The 15,928-nt window shown below is 43.9% G+C and overlaps 1 protein-coding gene and 1 long non-coding RNA gene across 11 annotated transcripts in view; one reads left to right on the top strand and one right to left on the bottom strand.

Annotated features, from left to right (window-relative positions):
- The window catches only part of LOC136004198 (zinc finger protein 423-like), a 394,537-nt gene that overhangs the window by 308,844 nt on the left and 69,765 nt on the right, over nucleotides 1-15,928 (bottom strand). The window contains exon 1 of one of the 10 annotated variants that reach the window (XM_065660487.1): nucleotides 4,359-4,473. The exons of the other annotated variants lie outside the window; for them this stretch is intronic. The gene's annotated coding sequence lies outside the window, so the exon portion shown is untranslated. Of the gene's footprint in view, nucleotides 1-4,358; nucleotides 4,474-15,928 lie in introns of those variants that run through there. 10 annotated transcript variants of the gene reach the window in all.
- Nucleotides 9,003-14,906, top strand: LOC136004303 (uncharacterized). Its single transcript, XR_010608369.1, has 2 exons — nucleotides 9,003-9,281; nucleotides 13,288-14,906. It is a non-coding gene; the product is annotated as an uncharacterized LOC136004303 (long non-coding RNA).

The raw sequence follows: 15,928 nt of genomic DNA, 5'->3' as shown, positions 1-15,928 counted from the left end.
CTGATTAAGCATCAGATCACTTTAAAAGTGTTCCTTTAACAGAATCAGAAAAGGAAATCACAAAAGCACCACCAAACAGTAAAATTTCTTCTTAATCATATCTGCAGGAAATATTTTAGCCTTTCTAGTGCTTTTACTAAAATGATTTATATGTTACTATGTTACAAATGCATTTATACACCAAAAAGCAGACAGAGAGCTAAGTTATTATTAATTTGCATGCAAGCAGCAGTGGGATTGTACTTTATAGTGTAACACCACACAGCTCTTCAGCGTTTGGCAACCAGTTTAATGGCATAAATATGGGATATAAACACTTCCCCACCACAAAAAAAAACTGTAAGTGAATTTTAGAAAATGTAGTAAAGGCAGAGCATGGAGCAGACTGGAGTGTGCCAAGTGTTCAGTTACCAAAGCAGTTCCCAACTGCAGGACCCTGCCAGGTTATTGAACTCGGTCCACCCAGGGCCCTTGCTTGGGAGCAGACAAGCAGACACCACATTCCCCCAGCATAGCCGTTAGGAGAGCAGCACCCCTCCTTTACACTGGAGTCTCCTTAGAAAGGACAGGCTTACACACAGGGGGAAGGTTTTGGTGAGCTACCGTGGGCTGTGGGGCCCAGTGGTTCATTAGCAGATGATGGAGCAAAGGAGGAAGGCATCTCTCCTGTGTGCATCTGACCCACAAAGCACGGCCTGCATCAGGGCAGAAAGTCACAGTCCTAGAAGGGACATCTCACTTTCTACCATGGCTCCCTTCTGCTCCATTTTCTACCAGGGATGTTCCACATCCAGGCACAGACAACAGTTGCCACCGCTTTTTCACAATATGAACACCTCACACATCTTCCAATGTCAAACAGCAATTTGCTTTGTAGATCTCTGCGGCATACAAATCAAATAGTGTGTTTGCACATAGCTATCCAAACTCTCTGCTATCATCTGCAGAAATATCCATTTACTCAAGACATGTAATAGCTGTGCAACAGATTATCTGCCTCTGGAAAAAAGACATTATTGTTCACTTTCAGATTCTTACAGTGCATCTGAATGGGAGTAACTGCCACCTTCAGTTCCAATAACAATCTTCAAATCAAAAATGATCTAAAATTCATTTATATGCAGAAGGAAATTAGTATACAAGTATTAAATTCAAAGTGAATTGCACTTCATAAAAACATACTTTCGCTCTTTGACATGCAACTGTTTAAATAATACTAATAAAAAAACCTTCAGCACAAAAATGCCACTTCAGATTTATTTAGGTACATGAATATTTTAATAATGTTTAACTTATTTTTCAAGACCGTTGAAGAAAAGTGTCCTGTTTCCAGCACTTTATGAAATCCCACTCACAACTAACATAGAATCATAGAATAGTTAGGGTTGGATAGGACCTTAAAATCATCAAGTTCCAACCCCCCTGCCATTGTAAAGAATACGAGAATGATTCGTGTCAAGAACTTGGGAATCATTGTTACCAATGCACCTGTGACCAGTGTACCATGTGTGGGATGTATAAAAATGACTTTGATTATAATAAATGTTGCTTTCAATATAATGAAGGGAGAGAAGAAACAAATAGAATAGTCTTCTCTTTAATCATTTTTGACTGTTAAAATAATGAGGTTTTGTTTTACTGCTTGAGTGCTTTAAAGAAGGGATTGTGTAACCAAGAGATACATCCAGTTACAGGGGTTTGTGAGACCTATGCTTTGACTAAATAACCATATAAGGATAGAACTAGGGCTGTGATTAAGCTTGTGATAAACAATTCTTTATTAATAAATTACCAAGGGGTTCAGTTCCTCTTCCAAGAAATTTCTTCACCGAAAAGCAGACCTTGGCAACAAGAAAAGAACAATGAAAAGGGGCCGCGTCGGCATCCAGGTACAGATGAAGAAGGGATTGGCTGAGACCCAAGACCAAGAAGTATAAGAGACTGGACCCCAAAGACCCCGATGTGCATCTTGGTGGAGCAGAGACTCCCCTACGCAACCAGCGCTGCTTGCTTATTGCCTCTTGATATTAATCAATTGTAATAAAATAATTAAATCAGACCATGGCTAAGATGGAATTTTTATAACACCATAGGCAGGGACACCTCACACTAAACCATCCCACCCAAGGCTCTGTCCAATCTGGCCTTGAACACTGCCAGGGATGGAGCATTCACAACTTCCTTGGGCAACCCATTTCAGTGACTCACCACCCTCACAGGAAAGAACTTTTTCCTTATATCTAATCTAAACTTCCCCTGTTGAAGTTTGAACCCGTAACCCCTTGTCCTACCACTACAGTTCCTAATGAAGAGTCCCTCTCCAGCACCCTTATAGGCCCCCTTCAGATACTGGAAGGCTGCTATGAGGTCTCCATGCAGCCTTCTCTTCTCCAGGCTGAACAGCCTCAATTTTCTCAGCCTATCTTTATACGGGAGGTGCTCCAGTCCCCTGATCATCCTCATGGCCCTCCTCTGGACTTGTTCCAACAGTTCCATGTCCTTTTTATGTTGAGGACACCAGAACTGCACACAATACTACAAGTGAGGTCTCATGAGGGCAGAGTAAAGGGGCAGGATCACCTCCTTTGACCTGCTGGTCACATTCCTTTTGATGCAGCCCAGGATACGGCTGGCTTTCTGGGCTGTGAGCGCACACTCCAGCTCATGTTTCATTTCTCACTGACCAACACCCCCAAGTCCCTCTCTGCAGTTCTGCCCTGAATCTCTTCTCTGGCCAACCTGTAGCTGCGCTTGGGATTGCCATTACATTTTAATTCATAGACATAGACATGACAAAACCTTTTTTTTTTTTTTTTAAGGAAATGGTGCAAACGATTTTTTCTCTTTTTTTTTTCCTTTAAAGTAAAGCCAGATATCTATAAAAATCTAAAATCTAAAAATCTATAGCTCCCTGAACAGAGAGAAAATTCAGAAAGCTTAATAAAATTCACATGTGGCTTATTACAGCTGAATATCAAATGCAAAAATAAGGTATTGACTGGTTCTGCTCAGAATAGCAGCTTCTGGAATTCTTTATTAAAATAAACTTGCAATGATGTAATTTACCAGAAGTGGCAAATGTGACTATGTATTTAAATCTTTTAATGCCCTTTGCCTAATTCAAAATTCAGATTCCTTTATTGTTCATGTGTAAGGCTTTGAATTGTCCTTTCTGCAGGTAAGTTCTGGCCCCCAGAAGATTCCTGTCCTCTGTGTGTAACAGCCCACAGTGTAGGCACACAGGTGCGAGATGTAACAGGAAAGGATGATCTTAAGGTCCTTTCCAACCCTAACTATTCTATGATTCTATATGGGACACACATTCTATACAGATTAATGACAGCATTACAAACTGACCATTTTTCTGCAAATATAACCTACTTGATTAAATCAACAATGCAAAATTGAAGCCTTCCCTACAAAGTACATCTTTTCTTAATATTGTCAAAATTATGCAGAGGAAAACTTCAATTCAGAACACTGTACTCAAAATTGCCCAGTACAAAATGACTTTGAGACTTTTAAATGAACTTTGCAATAAGGAAAAAGGCAATGATCTTTCTGTTGCTAAAGTTGTATCTCCTTATTATATCAGCAAGAACAGCTTGACCTAGTCCTTCTTGGGAGAAAGCTAATTCAAGTCCAAGTCACACATTTCTTTTAGCAAAAACAATAAGTGAAATCAAGTAAAGATGGAACTTATCAGTACATCAAAATGATACATCTGTGAAGTGCAAAAACATCTGATTTAAGTCTTTGGATAAGAAACAGTGCTCAAATTTTCTTTCTGTGGATGGAAAAAAACACTATCTCCATTTCTGTTCAATTAACTAAAAAAAATCAGGGCACAAGAATTTAGTGATTTAATTTGTCACCTATAGCCCCCATCCAAGCTAAATAACACCAATAAGCACAAGTCTACACTGTGCCCAGCTCCGAGGGCTCCCAAGCCCTTCTCAATTAAACAAGACACAAAGGAAAACCCTCACTCCTTTTCTCAAGGAGGTGGACACCACACTCTGCTTCCCCACTTCATTTGGGGGCTGCAGATGATCAGGTAGTGCAGAGCCATTGTCTTTCACTCACTTATCTCCTCCAAATGCTCTTTTCTGCTAAAGATTCATACAACAGATGGAGATTAAATATACACAGCTAGAGCAATGGATCTAAATTTCAGACCACTGTTGGAGGACTTTTTTCTGCCAGGCTGCTGCAGCCAGCCCCAGCTCACCATGCACACACAGAGGCATGTGACCAGCAAGCGCTTTCCCACCATATTTCTCTCAAAATCAAAATTCTTTCTAGCTTTGCTTCAAACAACAGCCAGAGCTTTTAAACATACACACAGGGAGCCTCACCGTGCCACTGGTTTTCTTCATCCAATCTGTCCTGGGTTTACCAGGAGCCGTTTTGCTCCTTCTTAGTAACTGGTCCAAGCTCTGTGTTTTGGCTTCCAGCCTGGGCAGAGAGCTGATAACACCGATTGGTTTTAATTGTTGTTAAGTAATGTTTATTCTGGCCAAGGACTTTGTGAGTCTCATGCTCTGCCAGAGATGAGGGGAGGCCGGGAGGAAGCAGAGACAGGACACCTGACCCAAGCTAGCCAAAGAGGTATTCCATACCACAGCACGTCATGCCCAGGGAGGTAACTGGGAGTTACCCGGAAGGGCACACTCTCTCTTTGGGGGGGTCGAACTCGTTCGGCGGTGGTATTGTATTCTCTTGTTATTTTCTCTTATCAATATTATCATTGGTGGTAGCAGTAGTGATTTGTGTTATACCTTAGTTACTGGGCTGTTCTTATCTCAACCCGTGGGAGTTACATTCTCTTGATTCTCCTCCCCATCCCTCCAGGAGTGGGGAGGGTCGGGGGGGGGGGGGGTGTGAGTGGACGAGCTGTGTGGATTGGTTTAAACCACGACACAATCAAAAGCTTCCAACCAATAGGGAAGAAATTTGTCTACAGTGTCCCTCCATTTTATGCTAGCAAATAACTCGCTTGAGAAATACTTCAGCATTAAGCTGTTTAGATGGGAAAGTGTGGGATGAAGTGGAATGTGAAATCCCATCATCCCACCACAAGGAAAAGTGCTGTTAAACAGCACACTGAATTTTCCTTTTGGAGTTTTGATGAGTTTGCTAAGAAAATGTAACAGCAGAGTCACTAACTACAATGCTCATGTTTAAGAAAAAGCATGTTTTCTTTAGTTATAATGATGTGATAAAATTTCACAGCTCTCAAAAGCACCTTTGGCATTTGAAAAACAAAAGTAACACTTGCATATCAGTTTATTTGTAAAACATAAACTCCTCCCTGCTGCAGAAGCCTGGAATACCAGAGCTCCAAGTTGCAGCTCTTCCCTGTTCTGAAGAGAGATAAGCCTTTCTCCAAACATAGTGCCTACAAGCTTCAATCCAGCAACAAATGCGCTGAACTTCCTATATCTAGAAAGTTACCTGAGGAAAATATATTGCACAGATTTACTTCAAATGCATCAAAGGTTCCAACAAGAGTGGTTATTTTCAACCAAATTACCATTTAGGCATCTACTGCTGCCTAAATGCCATTAAACTGAAGCAATCCTTCTTCATCAATCACAAACTGCCAACTTATCCTCAAGGAAACGCCAAGCTACAACGGGTACATCTAAACCCACACGTTGTTCAGCAGCATTCAGAGCAATGTCATTCTGACCTGTACATTTACATTTTCATTGCTAATTGATTTACCCCTTCTGAAGGAGATGCCTTGAATAGGAGGTGTCCCTTCCTTCTCTCTTACCCCCATGCTCCAGCTTCATTACAACCCCAGCACCATTGCCAGAATGAGATATTGCCTCATTTTTGGTAGTGTCCTTGAATCACAGAATCATAGAAATATATGCCTACAAGGATGCTGGAGAGGGACTCTTCATTAGGGACTGTAGTGATAGATTCTGTAGAATTGTAGAATAGTTAGGGTTGGAAAGGACCTTAAGATCATCTACTTCCAACCCCCCTGCCATGGCAGGGACACCTCACACTAAACCATGTCACCCAAGACTCCGTCCAACCTGGCCTTGAACACTGCCAGGGATGGAGTATTCAAAACTTCCTTGGGCAACCCATTCCAGTGCCTCACCACCCTTACAGTAAAGAACTTCTTCCTTATATCTAACCTAAACTCTCCCTGTTTAAGTTTGAACCCATTACCCCTTGTCCTATCACTACAATCCCTAATCCTAGAATCCCTCTCCAAGCATCGTTGTAGGCCCCATTCAGATACTGGAAGGCATCTTATTAGAAAAGACCATTTCTTAATTAACACGTTTGATCTTTAATCTGTTACACATCCCTTTAATCCCATACAGAGGAGATTTTGGCCCACTTCCGCAGTGTGGCAGTGGGAGGCAATAGGCTGGGCAATTTGTGCTGGGGGCTCTCTCCCAGCTGGGCTCCTGCACAATGGCTGCTCTTGCTGGTCAGAAGCAGGTATTTGCATTTATTATTTTATTGGGGTTTTTTGGTTTGGTTTAGTTTTTTTTAATAAAGACTTTAGAGAGGCACTGCTCAGTGTTAAAGACAACAGGCAGAAGGGCAAGCTTGCAGATGAAACCAGACTTCAGCAAGTGGCTGTCAAGTTAAAATAACCAGTAAAACTCTAAGTGCGAGATGTAGTGGATCACCAACATATGAAGTGTTAAGAAAAGTACTAGGTTAAGTCCCTTACATAATTTTACTTGCAAATAATTACAGCAATTGCAATGTACTAACTGGCAATTAACATTACAGGCTTCACAACTCACCAGAATTTTTTAAAACACACTGTGGCCCTATGTAAATTGCCTCTTTGGTACTTCAGATTTGGTAGCTGCATGAGCTAACAGCTACACATTAGCTTATCAGATCTCAGAACAGAATTGTCCACATGCCAGATAATTTACTTAGAGGCTTGATCTTGTCAGAGCTTTATGCAACACAGTGTTTCCAATCAAAGACTGTGGGTTTTTCCCTTTCTCTTCAGTGTTCTGTAACTCTCCAATAATTTCCCCTAATGTCATGGTTTAAGCCCAGCCAGTAACTCAGAACCATGCAGCCCCTCGCTCACACACACCCCCCTCCCTTCCCTTCTTCCACCCACTCCCAGAGGGATGGGGAGGAGAATTGAAAGAATGTAAATCCCATAGGTTGAGATAAGAACAGTCCAGTAACTAAGGTATAACACAAAACCACTACTACCACAACCAATAATAATAATGATAAGGGAAATAACAAGGGGAGAGAATACAACTGCTCACCACCCAAAGACTGATACCCAGCCTGACCCGAGCAGCGATCTGGGCCTTCCGGGTATCTCCCCAGTTCATATACTGGGCATGACGTGCTGTGGTATGGAATACCCCTTTGGCTAGTTTGAATCAGGTGCCCTGTCTCTGCTTCTTTCCGGCTTCCCCTCCTCACTGGAAGAGCATGAGACTGAGAAAGTCCTTGATCGGAGTAAACATTACTTAGCAACAACTAAAAACTGAACAACAGGGATTATTTGGGCAAAGCATCATAAATTTCACGCAGTTCCTCACTGCAGTTTCAGATCCTTACTCAGCCCAGAAAGCAAAGCAGCGGAGCTTGTTTATTCCATTTGTTTTAATTCTTTTACAACCTTGTTTATAAAACCCCATTTTCATGGCTGGTACAATTTGTTTTTTTCTCAAGAAGAATGATTAGTGGGGATCCACCACTGTGGCATTATTATTTATTGATTTTCCTCATTTAAGCAACAGGCCAATGTAATATATTTTGTTATTCCTGATTTACATTTATTCAGGCTAGGAGCTTTGAGCTACCAGTTACAACTGCAATGTGTAAACAAGTCGAAGGAGAACATAAGTTTCTGTGAAAAACAAAGAAATTGTTCACCAGAAGATTTTCCTTCAACTCTCCAGCTGATTTCACAAAGTTAAAACCCATTGCAATCACTTCTTACAGCAATATGGTTTCAGTTTCCTCTACTCCTGCCAGCCAGCCAATGCTGACTTGGAAAAGCAAAGCCACTGACCTGCAGAAACAACTCAAAGCAAGATGGGCTGGCAAGTGCCCATCAGTCCTAAAGCCAGAGAGCTCTGGAAGGTCGACCTACAGCACAATGCATGCTGCATGATGCAGAGACAAAGTAGTATGGACATGGGGCACAAGGAAGACTTTATACTAGGCTGGGAAGCTTAATTAGCATTTGTAAAGTGACTTGAGATCCTACATAAAAATATTTACTCAGAAAAGCTCTAGAAAGCAAAATTTGCCTGACCATTCAGTCTGCTTCTGTCCTCAAATCTGCAGGATTTAATAAACCCAGAGCATGGCAGAACTAGATAAATTAGAGATGAGAAGGATTTATCAGGTGATCTTATCCTTCCCTCTGCTAATGCAAGACCATTCCTACAGTGTATTTTCAAGCATTTTGTCCAGTCCAGTTTGAAAATAACTGAAGTGATAGGAGACAATACCAGTCTATTAGATTCCACTGCTGGGAAATGTTTCCTATCATCTCCTTTGCTTTACTTTAGCCCATTACTGCTAGTTATGCCTCTGAAGGCTGTTGTAAAGAACAGATATCTTAATCTAAAACCAGAAAATGTTCATCTAATCATAGCCCTTCACTTGGGCAGCAAGAGAGGACAAGGTAGGTGTGGAGGATTGGCTTGTCGAAAAAGGTCAAAAGGTCACGTTCCCATCAACGAGCTGAAATAAGACATCTGTGTAGAACATGGTGCAAACCTCTCAGGCCAGATAATGAGGAAATGAAGGACACCGGCAAACAGCAACATACTATGACCAATCACAGCCAAGGCCACTAAGTGATAAGTGCATGAGAAGGAGGATGGTGGGGGGGTGCACGGTGTAGCTGCAAAAATATAGAGCTTACACAATGCCTTATTTGTGCCAGAACCAATCAAGTGCCTAGTATTTGCATATTCACTGTTATATTAACCGAAGGTAGAAGCCCAATGAACGAAGCTTGCTGGTAACTCATATTGAGTCGTCCAAGTCTTCCTTTCACGACAAATGGTGACCCCGACGTGATTCGAACGCGGAGCAGAGGGTACCGACACCATGGCCGTGAAAAGTGGCACTTGGCTCCGATCTTGCCCCGGAGGGTCAAAGCGGCGCATCGCGCGAAAGGACGACCATATAGATGGGATCTGGGCGCCGCCGGACTTGCAGTGGCTGCATCGGCAGCGTTGCACCAAGGAGGAGGAGCAGCCGAAGCCTCGTAGGGCAACGGAGCGCGAGTACCTTAAAAGGGGGTATGGAGAGGCAAGCTGCCCTGAATTTATTAAATTGCTTTTTAGAAAAGCGTGGTATTAAGGAGAAGGAGTTAAAGAAGGAATTAGCAGGAGTGATAGCTTATGGAGTAGCGAAAGGTTGTTTCCTCGACCCGAATACAATCTTTGACCATGACGAGTGGCAGAAACTAGGAGATAAGCTGTGGGCAGCCACCCTTGACGGAGATAAAACGGCAAAGCATTTGGGAAAAACCTGGCGGGTAGTTGCTAACGCGTTAGATCAGCACCGTGCGGAGCAGAAGGCAGCGAAAGCCGTCACTGAGCGGCTCGGCGCGGTCTCCTCTAACACCTCGGGGGGGGGGGGGGGGGGGGCGGGAGACCCGTGGCCCTTGCCGCCCCTCACCAATACGGTTTATATACCGCCCACCGCCCCCCCCCCCCCCTCGGTCCTTGCTTCCCCGGGTCCGGCTGAAAAGCTGCCCCCCGGGGACGCAGAATCTGGGGACATGAGTAAGCTGGTGGAGGAGGGAAACCTGCAAATTGGCAACAAGGGCATGGGTATTGATCGTGAACGTATATGGAAAAAGATAGCTGAACAGGCTGCCCAGGAGGGGGATCTTGAGGCTGCCGCTGATATGTTACAGGCATTCCCGGTGACCTGTCAGCAGGGGCCTCAGGGTGGCCTTACAGCTAGTATCACACCATTAGATTGGAAATTGCTGTCGCAGCTGCGAGCGACAGTGAGCAAATGTGGTATTCAGGGGGAGCCCGCTAAACAAATGTTGGATTATATCTGGGGGGGGGGGGGCTGTTACTCCCCAATGATGTCAAGAGTCTCACCCGCCTCATATTAACCCCATATCAGCAGTTGTTATTTAACGCACACTGGCAAGCATTTTGCCAAGAATCAGTGGCCGAACAACGCCACCCCGGGAATCCTTTATACGGGCTGACTATCCCCGAGCTGATGGGGTTGGGTCCTTTTCTACGTACAGAGGCGCAGGCCCTCTTAGGGCCTGATAAAATCGAGACAATGGCCACGGCCCAGCACGCCGTGATGACACAAGTAGCCCCCCACATTGCTTCCCCCCACCCCTGGCCACCCCTGAGCCTCTGCCAGTTGCCGCCGCGTCTGCAAAGACTGAAGACAGAGATGAAGACAGTCTTTTTGACCCGGACCCTATTGACCCCAAGAAAGAGCCTGTGCGTGCTCATCAGGCTGCTGTTGCTGCTTCTGAAGTTCTGACGCCTGTTAATTCTGATGCTGACCTGGATGATCCTTTTGACATGGAGCCGGAAAAGAAGCCTAATTTATATCCCCCAGATCCTCATGATAAATGGACAGCTGTAAAGGGAGAAGCGAGATGGGTGGGGGATGCAGATGTATTGTGTGCTTTCCCTGTGATGTATGTGCTGGATCAAGACCCGCGGTGGGAAGGTCTCTCGTATGCCCTTATCAGGGGTATTGGGAGGACTGTGGCGGACTGTGACGGACCGTGGACTTGGGGTCCCATATACAACTCATTTGATACAGTCTGTCTGTGATACTCATGTACTAGAAGTTAGCAAATGTCTATGATTCTATTGATGCTTGGAAACCTTTATAGATATTGCTGGCCACTTCTTCTGACATAGACTGGACACCTGTGTCAGAATGAGTATGCATTTTGATCAATATAAAAGCCCAAGCCTCATGCAATGTGAGGGAGGCAGAGCCTCTGCGGGGACGCTCGCTAGGGCTGAGCCTGCCACCTCACACTGCGATGATGCTTGTTGGAGCTGGTTTCCTGATAGTCTTCACAGAGTCCTTGTGCCACGTCCTGTACGTGGGACTGTGTAGTGGGAGTAATGATTGTCTGGATTTCGTGTTTCAAATATTGTAGTTGTGTGAAATGTGCTTGTGGGATCCCATATGCATACGTATGTGTGTGTGTGTGATGAGAGCAGATGGTGTTCTATGTATTTTTTTTGTTATCGTGTTCATGTAAAAGTTTTTAACAGGTAGTGGTTTAACATTTCAGGCAAGAAAGGGTTAATGCAAAAGTGTGGTTGCTGACAGGTATTTATGGCTGCTGCTGAAGCAGGCAGGCAGCTGTAGCTGCTGCCGAGCAGGCTGCTGTTTGTAGCCGTGCAAAGCAGAGTGAACAACTTTTGGAAAAGAAAAAAAAAAAAAAAGGGGGGGGGGGAGAGAAAAGGAAAAAAGGTAAAGTTGCAGAGCACAGGTAGACAAATGCCAATCCAGGTGATAGACTGGAAATCTATTCAGAGAGAGGCTCTGTCAAACAATGATTTTGATTGTTTGCAGGCGTTGCAGGAAAAGATTCTCGCCTTTCCTGTTAAGTACCAGATTAACGCTCAAGGTTAGGCAGTAAACGCTGAAATGTCTCCCTTAAATTGGAAATTGCTATCTCAGTTAAGGCAAACTGTTTCTTCTACAGGCATTCAGTCTGAACCCACTAGGCAGATGTTGTCATATATTTGGGGAACGGATTTGCTGTTATATTAAAAGTATTGTGAAATTAATCCTCACCCCTTCGCAGTTGTTGTTATGGAACATGTATTGGCAGAAAACCTGTCAAGAGGCGGTTGCAGTTCAGCGAGGCCAGGGAGATCCCCTGATTGGGGTGCAATTACAACACCTGATGGGAACTGGACAGTTCTCCACTAAGGAGGCTCAAGTCCAGCTAGGTCCAGAATTGTTAAAAGAATCTATGAGACTAGCCTTGCTACTGGGGAGATCATCATCTGCGTTGAAAGGACTATTCATTGTTCCAGGTGTCATCGATGCTGATTATATGGGTGAAATTACGTTAAATTATTTATGCATCTTTGGTGATGAACAAACTCCAGCGGTTATTAAGCACTTTGTACAAACACAAGCGCAGAAGATAAAGCCTTCTTTTAAGGCGTACTATCGAGATCCTAATACAGATTTGTGGCAGGGACCGGCAGAAGTAATATATCTGGGCCGTGGTTACGCCTGTGTTTCTGCTCCTGCAGGACCCTTGTGGGTACCATCCAAGTGGCTAAGACCGGCTGCTACAGAAGCTCCAGTGACGGCGTCTCCGAGCTAGTGTATGGACCCTGACTCGCAGGCCCGGGAGGAGCGTCACTTGCGCCGAGCGCTACAGCCACTAATAGAAGAATTTAACTCCTTAATCAACACAGAGCTTTCCTTGAGCACGGTCGCCCTCCTAGATCCGGTCCATGGCCACAGGCATATAGTGGTACAACTGAGATTGGTGATACAACAAGTGCTTCGATAACTCTGTAGTTTTTGTCATCAGTGTGACCCTACAGTAGAATTGTATTGTGGTGGTTGTCAGTCTATAAGGCATCTTCGCCAGAGTTAGCTGAAACAAAGACCTTTTGTATAGTCTGTCAAATTATCTTTTATGTAACCTGCTTATAGCGCTTCAGAAATATTTAGCTGATTTTAGAAGTACAGATTTTGAATTACTCGAGTTATTTGAAAATCGAGGTTCACTTCATAGAGCTGCATATACGTTTGCTTTACAAGCTGCTTCGCTGTTATAGGTCTCATAATTATAGGGGGTTTGTTACTTTGTTATGCTTTGCAATGTTGTTCCGCTTGTTTACAATGACTCCTGACTCAGTCCTTATTCCTTTATAAAGAAAAAGGGGGAATTGTGGAGGATTGGCTTGTCGAAAAAGGTCAAAAGGTCACGTTCCCATCAACGAGCTGAAACAAGACATCTGTGTAGAACATGGTGCAAACCTCTCAGGCCAGATAATGAGGAAATGAAGGACACCGGCAAACAGCAACATACTATGACCAATCACAGCCAAGGACACTAAGCAATAAGTGCATGAGAAGGAGGATGGTGGGGGGGTGCACGGTGTAGCTGCAAATATATAGAGCTTACACAATGCCTTATTTGTGCCAGAACCAATCAAGTGCCTAGTATTTGCATATTCACTGTTATATTAACCGAAGGTAGAAGCCCAATGAACGAAGCTTGCTGGTAACTCATATTGAGTCATCCAAGTCTTCCTTTCACGACAGGTAGGACCACTGGAAATACACAGGAAGGGAGAGCAGGAGTATGAAGAAGGGAAGGTGCCATGCTACGCCTTGTGCCTCTCCAGTGCTCCCTCCAGCTCAATGGCAGCATCCTTCACTGGGATGTTCATACCCACAGGACACCTGAACACAAGCAAGGGATGGAGAACCAGGAAGCCTGAGGTTCTACCCATGAAGCTGAACGACCTCCTTCAGTGAGTTCAGGGAAAGAAAACGCAATCTTATCAGTCTCCCAGCAGATGAAGCACCAACAGGCACACCTTCAAATAAAAAGCAAATTTGTCACAGGAGAAAAACTTTGCTGGCAAGGTGGCAACATAACCCTGTGGAGGATGTCCCCTGCCAGCCCCAGAAGGATACACTCACATGTTCAACTATTCATGTCAATGGTGTGTTTGTATTTCCGGCAAGATATCCCTGCCAGAACACCTATGGGAACATCTCCCAACCCATAGCATCCCCATGCCAGCAGATACACCAAGCTCTCAAGACTTCAGATGAGGTTAACCTGATGACTGCAGAGATGTTCCCAGTTTTAACTGAGACCTTGCTGCCCATCACCAGCCCTGACACACTGCCGGCATCCCAGTACACGCAAGTCCACGGCCCCTCACCAGCATGGCCAGGCCAGGGCTGCAAACCTGCAGCCTACAGAGATCCTACTCTTTACAGATACTGCTTGTAGCAATTTAGGGGGGACTGGCTTTAGGGACTGTGAAGCTCACTGATACAACACACTTGCTCATCTTCTCTTAAGCAGACTGACTTTCCAGCAGACACTTTCTTTAAAAGCCACAGAATGTGGGTAGGTGATAGGGTAGGGGGAGCACTCAATAGCTCACTTTGAAATGAGCTTCTCTTTCCTCACCTCTTTTACCATGGAAATTAATTCTCCTCTTCTGTGCTATAGCTATAATTTTCCCAATTAACATTTTCAATAGTAAGTATTTTCTAGGAAATGCCATAATACACAGGTGTGTGCTTCTAATTTAAACACTGACACCCATGCTGTGTTCACATCTGAAGATCACTCCTTGATGGAGATTTCCTCCCCAAACACAAGGGGAACAGCAATGGCACTGTGTTACCAGTGAGGCCTCAGCGGATTCAGGGCGGCTGTTTCCATGACAGATGCATGTGCCGGTACTGCGCTGTGCCACACACGGTGAAGAACCTCAGGTTTTTATGCTTTTCCTTTCCCTGAAGGTGCTACAGCCACAGAATGTTGGTCAGACCTTGGGGACCCTGAGGGACACCCCTCCAACAGCTTCCTCCTGAAGCACCATGTCCCTCTTCCAGCCTGCCCAGAGCACTGGGAGCAGAGACTTGCTTCCAGGAAGCTCTCATGCCTGCAGATGCAGTTGTGCTGTGAGCTCCTACAAACAGAGTAATCTAGGAAGGGGTTACAATTACTCTTATTGGTTCATTTTATATTATCCTGGCTTTACATCTGTCTTGGATGTTCACTCACCACCACATTATCTATCACATACATCCTACCACTTCACCTTCTGTTTGAAAAAAGTACTATCAGAAGTACTTTCATTTTAAAAAATTGCATTTATAAGTAAAAGTTTGAAGTAAAAAAATAAATTTTATAATTAGGAATGGAATTTTTTTTTCCTCCTCTGAAAGGACACATAGAATCATAGAATCATAGAATAGTTAGGGTTGGAAAGGACCTCAAGATCATCTAGTTCCAACCCCCCTGCCATGGGCAGGGACACCTCACACTAAACCATCCCACACAAGGCTTCATCCAACCTGGCCTTGAACACTGCCAGGGATGGAGCACTCACAACCTCCCTGGGCAACCAATTCCAGTGTCTCACACATTACCATGGAAAAGAAAAGTTCAACTAAGAATAAATGAGAAATGCAGCATCCAGAGCTAGAAACATCCCTAGCTTTATTTCTAGTTTGCTTTTATTAGGATTTAGCTGCTTTCAAGGCAGATATTTAAAATTTTGAGAACCTCAGACTATACTGACTGGGCTGCATCCTGCAGGTCTATGCAAAGACATGGATGCTGGTTTTAAAAACCAACATAAGAAAGCAAATCAGTTAAGTTCAAACATTTCATAGTATATTGAAAACATATTCAACTAAAAGTTATCAGTCTCTTATGTTCAAAAGTTTATTTATTCAGAAATCCTTATGCACTGAAATAAGAATCTTCTTATATTGATTTACCAATGAAATCAACTTTTAGAAGATGTCTAAGCTTGTGAAGGCACTCAGGATGAGTATGGGTAATTTCAGAGTACTTGCAAGATAACAGTTTTCTAATGCACACTGAATTGCAACCGACCTTTTCAATGATCTGCATCAGAGATCCTAGAACTTCATGTTGAGGGTGTTTGGGTGGGTTTTTCAGCATTCTGCCATATAAAATAAAATAAAAGTAGAGAAAAATAGCTTGGTGCCGATAGGAGGGCAGTCTCTCTCACATGGACCTTCCTGACTTGCTCCTGACACAGCCCATGCCCAGCAGAGGCTCTTTGGTAGCCGTCAGGGGACATGGACAGAGAGCAGGGACAGCTTTCCCCTTTCCAAAAGGGGAAAGGTGAGGAGCTAAACCACATTTTCTGTAGCTTATATGAATAAACAGAAAAGAGGAAAA

The sequence above is a fragment of the Lathamus discolor genome, chromosome W (genome assembly GCF_037157495.1).
Source record: "Lathamus discolor isolate bLatDis1 chromosome W, bLatDis1.hap1, whole genome shotgun sequence".
NCBI lineage: Eukaryota > Metazoa > Chordata > Aves > Psittaciformes > Psittacidae > Lathamus > Lathamus discolor.
Note: the sequence above shows the minus strand (reverse complement) of the source record. Positions and strands in the feature narration are given on the sequence as shown.